We start from the raw sequence: 12,508 nt of genomic DNA on the forward strand, positions 1-12,508 counted from the left end.
GTGTGGTGGTTTAGAATTCAGACTCTGAAGTCAGACCAGTCTGAGATTTCACATTTACTAGCAGCCACTTACTGTGTGACCTCAAGTGTTTAATGTCACCGTTTCCTTATCTAATAAAGTTAAAATAGTTTTATTACCCATCCAAGAGAGATGTTGTAAAATTATGACAGACTAGAAGCCTGGTGCATGAAATTCGAGCATGGATAGGGTCCCTAGGCCTGGCTGGCTGTCAGGGACAATCTGTGGGGTAACTGACAGGGTGATTGGGGCCTCCACTCGCACCTGCCTTGGCCTGGCACTGCCTGCTCACCTGCTCCACCATTCCACCATAGTCCAGCTCTCATTGGGGCCCATTGGAACTGGCAGTGCTTCTATTGCCACCTGATGCCAGCACCGCATCACAGACTCCCATCCTCTGGTGTTCAGTGCATGTCTAACTCCCAGTCCATCAAATTCCTACCCTTGGGGACAATTTGCATATTAGCATTTTATTATATAGGATGTGTTTGAAAAGCATCTGGTTCATCGTACACTATCATTAAATAGAATGTTTTCTTCTTCTTATTCTCCTCCTCCTCATCATCATCATTCCCCTCCCCTTTCTGCCTATGTGTCTAATTTGTGTGTTATTGGGATTTGAGCCATTGTGTTCAAATTGGGCAAACTATAATGGGCAGGATTAGCACAACTAAAACTGTCTCCCAAGGCCTCAAGGAAACAAGAGATTATGTGACTTGAGCATAATTGGCTTTGCTGCTGTGATGTAATTTGGGCAAATCCCTTCATTTCTCTGGCCTCCACCGTCCTCTTTGGTAGGATAGAGAGATAGAAATTAATGATCTCTTAGGTCCTGTCCCACTCCAAGGGGAGCAATGTCTAAAGAACTACACCTAGGTAAGTTAGGGTATATTTGGCAGCAAGTTGCAAATTAACCAATTGACAGTGCTTAAACAAATGACATTGATTTGAAAGAGTTCTAGACACATTTTAGCAAGCCAAATCCAGCAATGTGTAAAAATGATTACGTATTACAACCAAGCTGGAGCAGTTTTCTATTTGTATCCTCTGAATGCAGCTCATTCAATGATCTACTTAACATAGTTTCCTCTTCAATAACACTGAACATTTCTCAAGAACATTGGTGGTGTCTTCTATATCTTTTCACCTCCCAGAGTTTCTAGCTCTGTATATTGCTAAATAAGTATCTCCCAACAACAGCTTAAATGAAAATATCTGAATGAATGCAAAATCCTGGGTAATCATCACAGTACCCAGCACTTTACCACCAGGTATGTCTTAGGCCTATCAACAAGTTATAAATTAGTAGATTTTTGAGATTTTAGTCTAATGGTTTGCACATATAATTCCTCAGGAGCTCTTAACACATCACAATAATACTATTAAACAGTAATTAACTTTGTGAATAAAAGAGAAGTCACAAACATTATTTATTACTTTGCCAGTCTTAATAAAGACCTAATGTGCTAATAGCTTCTATTGAAAGAGCTGCCATCAGTTAAGTAAAAACATTGTTATGTTGCAATCACAAAAAGCAATAGAGGCAACTGGTTTTCTGATTGCTAACAGGCATTAACTGGTTTATGGGTACCCATTCCAGTAGCTTTCTGTTGTATTGTGTTATTTTATGGCACTCTATTAAACACAGCGCTAGGTTATAGCTGAAAGGCACTTTAAGAGCAAACCACTCATTTAATGTTTTAAAAACTGTGTCTCAAATATCTCTTAGGGGCTCCTGGAAATCTCTTAAGGGACTTTCTGGGTGTTGTAAGCTCAGGGACAGTGTATGCACAATTCTATGGGCAAAGAAGGGCTTTTGACATGGCTATCTTGATACAAGAGTCATCTTGACACAATCATTTGGGTGCAGGTATTGTGTCATGGCTTGGCTGCACAAAATGATCCTGTAAAATCATGAAACCACTGTTTCTAATAACCAATCACGTATACAGTAACTGTCCTTGATTCTTATTCTACCCCAACCCCTCCTGCTATGGTGATTTTCATTTTCTATTTTATTCACTTATCTATTGTTTGAATTTTATGCACATTTATTACTTTTACTCAGGAAAAAATATTAAAGACATTTTTTTAGAAGTCTTATTAAACTAGGATAGGTTCTTAGGAGCATCAAGCTTATCTCCCCAAACCAGCATTACATAGGAATATTATGAAATGAAAATGTATATTACCAAAAGTTCTGAGAGAACGGTTAGCAATGTAATTGGCAATTTTCTGTGCAGTCTGGAGCTGAGAGTATAGGGTTGAATATCTTTTATACAAAGTGTCTTTAAGTCTGATGACTGAATGAGAGAATTTGAGACCTGGACCAGCCAAGCGTTAAGTAAATTCTTAGGGAATTCCTGAGTCTCTGAACCTCATGTACCCTCACCATACCCTTCAACGTGACCTCACCCCTTTTCTCTACTCTGAAATGACATTGCCAGTATGGGGAAGACATAATGTGGGCTTATTGGGTTTTCAAATTATTTGCTATTAGCTTCATGTGGCTGCTTTAACAAATTATCACATACTTGGCAGCTTAAAACAGCAGAAAATTATTCTTTCACGGGTTTGATGGCCATAAATCAAGGGCTGGCTGTGCTTCTTCTGAAATCTCTAGGGAAGAATCTTTCCTTGTCTCTTCCAGATTCTGATGGACCCAGTATTTCTTTGGCGTGTGGTTGCAGAACTCTAATCTTGGCCTCTTTTTTAATATGGTCTTTCGCTCTGTGCCAGTGTCTTCTCTTCCTATAAGGATACTTGTCATGGAATTTAGGGCCTTCAAAAGGGGAGGATATACAAAGGGAATGGGAAGAATGACCCAGAAGAGGATAAGATTATCTCTTTATCTCAAAGTCCTTAATTATATCTGAAAAGACACCCCCCTTTTTTTCCAAATAAGAAAACATTTCAATCTTTTGCCATATTCACAAGTTCTGGGGATTAGGATGTAGATATACCATTTTGAAGCATCTATTCAACCCCACTACATTTGGTAATTTAAAAAGGGAAATTTAAGTGAAATAAATAAATAAAGAGGAACATTGGTAATTTTTAAAAATTGAAAGTTTAATTTATTGCATTTTCTCCTGAGTCAAAATGTTCCTTGGTCAAAACATCTGCTGGTATGAAAATGTCACTGAGCTGATTCTGGAGCTCATGCCTATGTCAGCTAGAGCCTCTTATTTCCTTTTGGCTGTTCTGTGGGAGCTTTGGCTAGAGTAAAACTTACATAGCTGAATGTAAGTTTGGAAACTCCCACTTATTACCAAATAGCTTCATTTTTCTCTGTGGAAACAGAAACCCAGCAATTGAAAAGAACACTTTTGAATCTAACAGCTACCCACTTCCTGCAATCTTCACCGATGATTGCTTCTGTTACTGTGGTGGCAAATGTCGTTGCTCTTTAGTTTCTTCATTTATAAACATAAAAATAATATTTCTGCCTCTACCTTGTCAGAATTGTTATGAATATAAAAATGCCATAAAGTAGGTATAAAGTTCTATTTATAATATTATGATGACTTTTCAACATATATCTAAAATTGCTCCTGAAATGTGTTTATGCCTCTACATTAAAAGTAAACAGGAAAAACAGGTAATTATGAACTCTGAGGTAGAAGGAACTGACTTTATTCTAACCTGCAGCTACCTAGAGAGCTATTGAGAATACACACACGAATTATAATTTAAATGTTCAGAAAGGGATGAATGAATAATAAGACCAGTTTACAGAAGAGTTGGAAGATTCACAAGCTTAGAGTACAGGTAGTAATATATACAAATAAAACAGGGTAAGAGTAAGAAAAACAGCAACAGGCATGGAATGGAAAATGGCAAAGACAGGGAGTTGTGTGGATTGTACTGAATGGGGTCTGGGGAGCAGTATGTAGTTCAGCCTAAAAGAAACCCCTGCTCTTCAGTTGCCTGTTGCTGGTGGTTGCCATTAGCTATAAGCCCAGCAGACTAGATCTTCCAAGGAAGAAATCTGGATTTTTACATGAAATACTCTTGTATCGATAGGTAGTTAGGCTAGCCTATGCTGTGCTAACAGATAGCCCTGAAAGCCCATGTCTTAGCAATAGTTTATTTCTCTCTCTTGTGAAGTCCTCTGAGAGTCTCCAAGGAAGCTTTCCTCCAGGCATCAACCCAGAAACCTAGGCTCCTCCATCTCAACACCAGGCTTCCATGTTCCCAGAGGCCAAGTGTTATGGGTTGAATTGTATTCCCCAAAAAAGATATGTTGGTGGTTTATCCCCCAGTGCCTGAGAATGTGACCTTATTTAAGAGATAGGGTATATAAGAAATCATCAAATGAAAATGAGGTCATCAGGTGGGCCTAATCCAATATGACAGGTGTCCTTCTAAAAAGGGAAAGTCCTAGACACAGGAAAGACACACACATGGGGAGAATGCCACGTGAAGAATGATGCTGCCACCAGGCAAGGCACTACTAGAAGTGAGGAAGAGGCCTGGAGCAAGTCCTTCCCTCGCTCCTTCAGAGGGAGCATGGCCTTGTCAACACCTTAACCAGCTTCCGGCCCACAGATCTGTGAGACAATAATTTCGGCTGTTTAAGTCATTCAGTTTGTGGTACTTTTTTTATAGCAGCCCTAGGAACATAATACACTGAGAAACAGAAAGGTTAGAAAACACACATGGGAGCTTTTCCCTGCCTCGTCCTCAAAGACACATGTCATTTCTGCGAGCAGTCTGTTGACCAGAAGCAGTTGTGTGTCCCCCTGGCTACTCAGGGGCTGGGAGTATGACCCAGAAGAGGATAAGCGGATATTGGTGCGTGCTAGTAATATCTACTTTCTTCTCCTGACTTTTGAACATGTAATACAGTTAGGAAGAAAAGAACACAAGACTGAGCGAGCATTCACTGAGCCAAGCAAACCCTCCTTTGGTCTAGGGCTGTGGTCAGCAAACTGAGGCTCGCGAGCCACATGCGGTTCTTCAGTCCCTTGAGTGTGGCTCTTCCACAAAATACCACAGCCTAGGTGAGGCTATTTTGAAGAAGTGGCTTTAGAAGAAGTTTAAGTTTAAAAAATTTGGCTCTCAAAAGAAATTTCAATCGCTGTACTGTTGATATTTGGCTCTGTTGATTAATGAGTTTGTGGACCACTGGTCTAGGCTCATGGTGGGTTCCAGAGTAGGATCTGTCCTGAGGATAAGCCTACAGGCAGCACTGGCCTATTCATGGGGTAAGATTTATGATTCTGAGAGAATGTGAATTTTGGTCGTGGGTAGGAGTGAGCACAGTTGGTCTATAGAGCTGTTGGTATCAAATGGAGACCTGAACTTGGGGAAAGGATTCCGGAGAACATGAGACTTAGTGCAGCGTGAGGGTCTTAAAAAGGGGAGGATGCACAGACCACCAGCCACTAACAGTTTTTAGCTGGAGTTGTCTTTTTCTCCTATCCTATGCACCCCCATTCTCGTTTTCTTCCCCATTCTCCTGAGGAACCAGACCATTCTACTTAGTTCATTTGAATTAGAGGTCAAGTTGGTGTTTGGAGATGACTCTGGGAAGCTCCCCACCATTCATGCCATTGTTTCTGAAAACACATTCTAAATTTCAAACAGCTTAGGAAAATAATTGTTTTTAAAAAACAGCTCATGGGTGAATTTGGAATTGGGTATGTGTGTGTGTGCATATACAAATTTACAATCTTGATTTATAGTAAACTTAGCAATAACATTTTAAAATTATTTGTGTGCAATATACTTTACTCATGTGCATATAATTTAAAAATAATATATCTAGGTGCTTTCAACTGAATTTCTCTCAGACTATACATCATATTAACTTGGCTTATGGATTGTGCTAAGATTTATTCTTAAAGAACATGCTTGGTTGGTTTCACTGAGCCAGATTTTTTGAATATTCTAAAAAGCAAGAGGAAGAAATGAGACAAATTGTACTGTTCATGTGCTGTGGCACGAGCTAGAGAAATATAATTGGGCTTCAGGCCAAATTCTGAAGGCAATTGGAGCTGCTTATGTCAACCAGGCATAATTATTCCTTAGCTCCTGTTGACAGAAAGAAAAATTGGTTGTGATCCACTTCCCGATGCTGGGGATTCGGAAAGAATATTTGAGCTCCAGATCACGGCAGATGGATGCATGTAGAAGCCACTGATTTGTCATTTGCAGGGAGCAGGGAATCCTCCAGTTTGAAGGAGTCCTTGTGAATTAGTTGCCTTGAGCAATCAGTTCTATGGCTGAAGGCAGCACCATGCACTCAGTAAATGTTCGTTGAATGAATAATGAATCTGACCCAGAGATCTTCCCTGCAAGAGTATCTGCCTTTTCTTTTTACCATTCTTCAGTGACCATGGGAAGGTACAATGTCTGCACTGAATAGGCTAAAGCCTCACCCTCAGATTTATTTATTCAGCAAGTCCTTATTGAACCTACAAGGCAGTTGGAACTGTGCTAAGTTCCAGATGTCTAGTTAATGACAGCCCAACCCGAAGAAATGTGTTTATCCTGAAAAAGAGGGAGCTGTCTGAGCAGGCAGAGGCCTCCAGTGGAGCAGCGTGGTGACAGGAAGCCAGGGTGGGGAGTGAAGAGCCCAGCATGCTGACTTCCTTTTTTGACTTCAGGAACCTAATCTGTAGTAACAGATCCTATGTCATTCCTTCCCCTTGGACCCTGGGCTGTATTCCTCTGTTTCCTCGAAAGCCTTATGCCATCAGTTTTCTACAGTTGGTAGTATTTTCAATCTACCATTTACTGGCATATCTCTTCAGCATATAAATGTGTTATAAGTATTTTTTTCTGAGCAAAACCAAGGCCTTACTGAATTTTAAATCCCCCTTTAGTTTCTAATCTTTTCTTGTTATTTCCTTCATACAAACAGATTTTTGAAAGAGTTAATTTATTGACCCTTTTCTTGTGTCCCTTTGTCAGATATACCCACCCCAGAGTGGCTCCTGCCTCTCGTACTGAGCTAGAACTGTCCCAATGGCCGTGATACATGCATATTTAATCTATTTGGCAATGCATGTTGATAATGTTTTGGTGGCATTTTACCCTCCTGACCAGGCTTTTCCTGAAACCCTCTGCTTCCTGGATTTTGTGGCCTCAAATGCTCTTGATTTCTCAATAACCTTCCTGGTTCTTTTTCTCAAGGCATCCTCACAAGCAATTCTTATTCCACTCACTCTTTAAATGTGTTGTTTTTGTGTTTTTCCTCTGAGGTTTGGATTTTGGCCACCTCTTCTTTTCCCTCTATTTACTGTCCTTGGGTGATTTCATTACTCTCATGTCCTTAGCCAGTCCCTGTCCATGCTGACAATTCACAAATCTATATTTCCAGCCTAGATGTCTTGCTTGAGTCAGACCACATACCTATTACCTGTTTTATTTATTCATTGATATGCACCCCAGGAACTGAAAACCAATGAAAAAGTGAACTTTTCACCTTTTGTCTACATACTACTTTTCCTCCACCTCAGTGCATGGTATGATAATTCTCTACTCAGTTGCCTAAGTCATACCACAATTAAGCAGCTACCATGTCTCATCAATCCTACCAACATTTTATTTTTCAGATTATTCCCCTTTTCTTTGTCCCTACTTCCACTAACTCAGCACAGGCATTGTAATTTTTTGCTGCTGTAACTTTTACCTTTCTGTCACCAAAGTTGCCCACTGTTAAGGACTTAATTGTATCCAATACATATGTTGAAGCCCTACCTTCTGATGTGACTGTTTTAGAGATAGAACTTGTGTGGGAAATTAGTGCAGTGATTCTATAGTTCCTGCACTCCTTGGTATCTCCTTTCTTTCTTTCTTTTTTTTTAATCTCTCATAGAAGTATCTAAGGTCCAATGAGGTTGTAAGGGTGGGTGACAATCTAATATAACATGTCTTCTTAAGAAGATGGAGAGAGTAGAGATTACACAGTGCAGAGAAAACATCAAGTGAGGACACAGCAAGAAGGTGGTCATCTGCAAGCCAAGGAGAGAGGTCCTCAGTAGAAAGCAGACCTGCAGCCACCTTGATTTTGGACTTTCAACCACCAGAACTGTGAGAAAATAAGTTCTTTTAAGTTATCCTATCTCTGGTACTTTGTTATGGCCGCCTTCACAGACTACTATACTCCCTTGGATGGAATTTTTCAAAAATAAATTTGATCACATCACTGTCCTTCTTAAACTTTTTTATGTAGCTGTTCCCTCTACATTTGACCCTACCTCTCTCTCAGTATACTGGCTTTGCTAAATGATAGGATGTACCAAGCCCCCTCTGTATCTTTGCAAATGTTCTTTCCTTGGCTGTGTTGTTCTTCCTTGTCCAGACTATCCCCTTCCCTCATAATTTCTGTTTGCCTTTTGTGACCTGATCCTTGCCTTCCTAGTCTGCAGGATGCTGTTCCAGAGCTTCCATAGACCTAAACTGTCCCCTTCTCCAGACTGAATTCTTGAAAGACAGGTCTGAGGTCTTATTTATTTTTCTATTTTCAGCATTTGAGTGATACTTGAGTGATAGTAGGTATTCAAAAATTATTTTGGATAAATAAACAAACAGTAAAATCCTTTATTATCAGGGATACAAAAGAAAATTTGACAAATCACCCTGATACCATGGTCTGGCAGTAGCCTCTTTTGGGATCCACTTTACATTATGATTTATTGGACCTACTCATGCTGGTGCCCCGAAGACCAAGAATAACATTATCATTATTTTCACCATTGTTATAACAATATTACTTTTTATTCATTTAGCCAGTACTATTTGCATAAAGTATGCCATGAACTATTAAAGTGTTCTGAGCCCAATTTCTGTGTGTGTGTGTGTGTGTGTGTGTGTGTTCCACAACACCAAAAATTCTTCAATACCAGCAGGGTCTCCTTCAATTCAACTCAATTCTGACACTATATGCATGGAGATAGCATTGGATAGCACAGGTTAAGAGCTCAGTCCCACAAAAACAGCCTTATTGTACTTCAGATACCAATTGCAAGAATGGTAGTCCCCCTTCTCTGTGGGGGATACCCCTCAGTGAATGCCTGAAATCGCAAATATAGTAGCTAACAATATGTGTTTGTTACATGCCATTGGGTCAGCACTGATACCTGGGACACCATGAATAATGGGTGTCTGCAGTATGCTGTTCTCAGCAGCCCTGCTCTGTTCCTGTAGACTCATGTTTATGGCATCTCTTATGAAGTCAATCCATCTTGCATTTGGTCTTCCTCTTTTCCTGCTGCTTTCTATTTCCCCCCGTTTTTCTTTTTTTCCCCAAAGAACCCTGCCTTCTCCAGATGTGCCCTAAGTAGGACTGCTTTGGTTTTGTCAACTCTGCCTTTAGCAATGTTTCAGACTTACTTTGCTCTAGGACCCCCTTGTGCATCTGTCTGATGGTACCCATTGAGCTCTTCTCTAACAACATATTTTAAATGAACCTATATTTTTCTATAAACCTTTTTCACTGTCCAACTTTTGCATCTTTACATAGTATTTGGGACCACAAGAGTACGGCTGAGCTTAGCCTTAGTCTCTAATGACACAAATTTGCTCTTGATGATTTTTTCTAATTCTTCCATTGCTGCCCTTCCATGTCTCAGCCTTCTCTTGATTTTTTGGCTGTAGTCTTCATTTGACTTGATGACAGAACCAGGATAAGCAAAATCTTTAGTGATTTTAGTGTCTGCATTATTTTTGTTAAAATTGCGTGTTACTCCTGTAGTAATGATTTTTGTCTTCTTGCTATTCAAATGCAGTCCTGCTTTGGCCTTTTAATTTTTCATTTTCATTAGAAGTTATTTCAAATCATTGGTACTTTCTGCCAATAAGATGGTGTCATCCGAATACCTGACGTTATTGATATTTTTCCCACCAATTTTCTCTCCTTCCTCTGAGTCTAGCCCAGTTTTTTGTATAGTATGTCTGTGTTCGGATTAAACAAATATGGAGATAAAATGCACCCTTGTCTGGCACCTTTGCCTATAAGAAATCATTCTGTCAATCCATATTCTGTCCTGGCAGAGGATTCCTGTCCACAGTACAGTTTTTGCATTAGAACATTCAAGGGCTCAGTACTCCCATTTCTCTCAGAGCAAGCCCTAGCTTTTATGATCAACAGAGTAGAAGGCTTTCATATAGTTTATAAAACACAGACTGACCTTTTTGAAATTCTTTGGAGCTTCATTATCCAGCAAATGCTCACATTAGATCTCGAGTGCCTCTTCCTTTTCTGAATTCAGTTGGAACATCTGTCATTTCTTTCTCCATATAAGGTAGAAGCTTTAGCTGCATCACCTTGAGTGTTGTTTTACTTGTGTGGGAAATTAGTGCAGTGGTTCTATAGTTCCTGCACTCCTTGGTATCTCCTTTCTTTCTTTTTTTAAAATATATTTTATTGACTTTTTACAGACAGGAAAGGAGAGAGATAGAGAGCTAGAAATGTCGATGAAAGAGAAACATCGACCAGCTGCCTCTTGCACACCCCCTATCAAGGATGTGCCCGCAACCAATGTGCATGCCCTTGACCGGAATTGAACCTGGGACCTTTCAGTCCACAGACCAACGCTCTACCACTGAGCCAAACTGGTTTTGGTGGTATCTCCTTTCTTGAAGATTAAGATGGGTTTTATGTTTCCAGTCTATAGAACATTGTTTTGTTTTTCATATTTGTTGACATATTCTTGTTATGATTATGACAGATTCTGTCTCCATGGCTTGAACTAATCATATTGGTATCCCATCTACCTCTGATGATTTATTTCTTCCCAGTACTTTCAGGGCAGCTTTTGCTTCACTTTCTAGAATTACAGGATTTCTAGGGATCTTCTTCAAAGGTATCTGTCATGCTTTTGTCTCTTCTGTATAGATTTTCAATATACTGTTTCCACCTCCCCTTTATTTTCTCCTGATTAGTTAATTGGCTTCCTTGTTGGTTGTTCAGCATTCTTATTCTAGTTTTAAATTTCTTGAACCTCTTGGTAAAGATTTCTTGTTGTTCCTTTTTTTTCTTTCATCTCCTTCAATTGACTATTGTAATAGTTCTCTTAGTTAGTCTTTCTAACCCTGCTTTTGTTACCTTCTACTTTTGCCTCTCATTTGTCTTTAACAACTTTAAATGTTTCTCTAGTCATCCACTCAATTTTTCTCTCATTTTAACTTCTGACATTGTCTTTTTGCACTTTTTCCTAATGGTATTTCTACTTTTATCCCACAGTTGTGGACTCAGTCAATTAAGTTTAATGTTGCAAATATTTTTATGTGAACTTTAAATCCATCAGGAATATTATTTACACTATAAGTTGACACTATGATCCTTTTAGAGTTCTTCAGCTTTACTCTATTGTTTGATATAAGCAGTTAGTGATCAGCACCACAGTTTGCTCCTGGTCTTGTTTTGCCAGAGAGAATACAGTTTCTCCATCTTCTGCTTCTAATTACATAGTTTATTTGATGCCTATATTGGCCATGTGGTGATGTCCATGAATATGGTCATCTGTTTGGTTGTTTGAAGCATGTATTGGTGGTGAACAAATTGTTGGCATCACAGAAATCCATGAACTGATCACCTGCTTTGTTTCTGACTTCTAGTTCAAATTTTCCGATGTCACTTGATTCTGCTTTATTTCCTGCTTCTTTTTTTCAGTCACTGTAATTATCACCATGTCTTGTTTTGGTGTTTGATTAATTTCTCCAGGGATATTTGTATAAAAGCTTTCAATTTCATTTCTTTAGCCTTTGCAGTTGGAGCATAGACTGAATGATGATTATTTTAATAGGTTTTCCTAGAAGTCTAACTGATATTCCATCAGACCTTGCATCGTAGCCCATAAATGTCTGTGCCTCAGTATTAATGGCATTCTGTTTTTTTTTTTTTTTTTTTTTTTTTTTTTTTTTTTTTTTTTTTTTTTTTTTTTTTTTTATCAAACTCTATATGTACTGTGTTTTTCCTATACGTACATATTCTTACAGCTTTCTTTGGCATACCCAAATTGCCAGAATCACTACTCTTGTGCTTTGGGGCCATTATTAAGTAAAATAAGGATTACTTGAGCATAAGCACAATGATACTGCAGCAGTAGATGTGACAACTGAAATGGCCACTAAGTGCCTAGCGGTGATGAGTAGTGTATGCAGTGTGAATACACTGGACAAAGGAATAGTTCACATCCTGGGTGGGGCAAAGCAGGATGGAGTGAGGGTTCATAGCACCACTCAGAATGATTTGTAATTTAAAACTTACAAATTGCTTATTTCTAAAATTTTCTTATTTAATATTTTCTAACCACAGCTGACCCCAGGTAACTGAAAATGCAGAAAGGAAAATAGAGGATAAGAGGGGGCTGTAATAAATCCTACTTTTAGGAAGGCAAGGATTCTGTCCAATTTGGCTGTAAATCAGAGTTTGCAATTTCCCCTCCCTCCACACCCCTACCCTGCTTTGGTTTGATTGATTTGTTAGAGTGGCTCACAGAACCCAGGGAAACATTTACTTACATTAACCAGTTCA

The 12,508-nt window shown here is 39.1% G+C and overlaps 1 long non-coding RNA gene across 1 annotated transcript; it reads left to right on the forward strand.

The window, feature by feature from the left end:
- Positions 1-1,718: 1,718 nt before the first annotated feature.
- LOC118711126 lies at positions 1,719-12,178 on the forward strand. The gene is made up of 3 exons (XR_004985655.2): positions 1,719-1,729; positions 10,621-10,624; positions 11,971-12,178. It is a non-coding gene; the product is annotated as an uncharacterized LOC118711126 (long non-coding RNA).
- Positions 12,179-12,508: the final 330 nt, after the last annotated feature.

This window comes from Pipistrellus kuhlii, unplaced genomic scaffold (genome assembly GCF_014108245.1).
Source record: "Pipistrellus kuhlii isolate mPipKuh1 unplaced genomic scaffold, mPipKuh1.p scaffold_m20_p_1, whole genome shotgun sequence".
Taxonomy (NCBI): Eukaryota; Metazoa; Chordata; class Mammalia; order Chiroptera; family Vespertilionidae; genus Pipistrellus; species Pipistrellus kuhlii.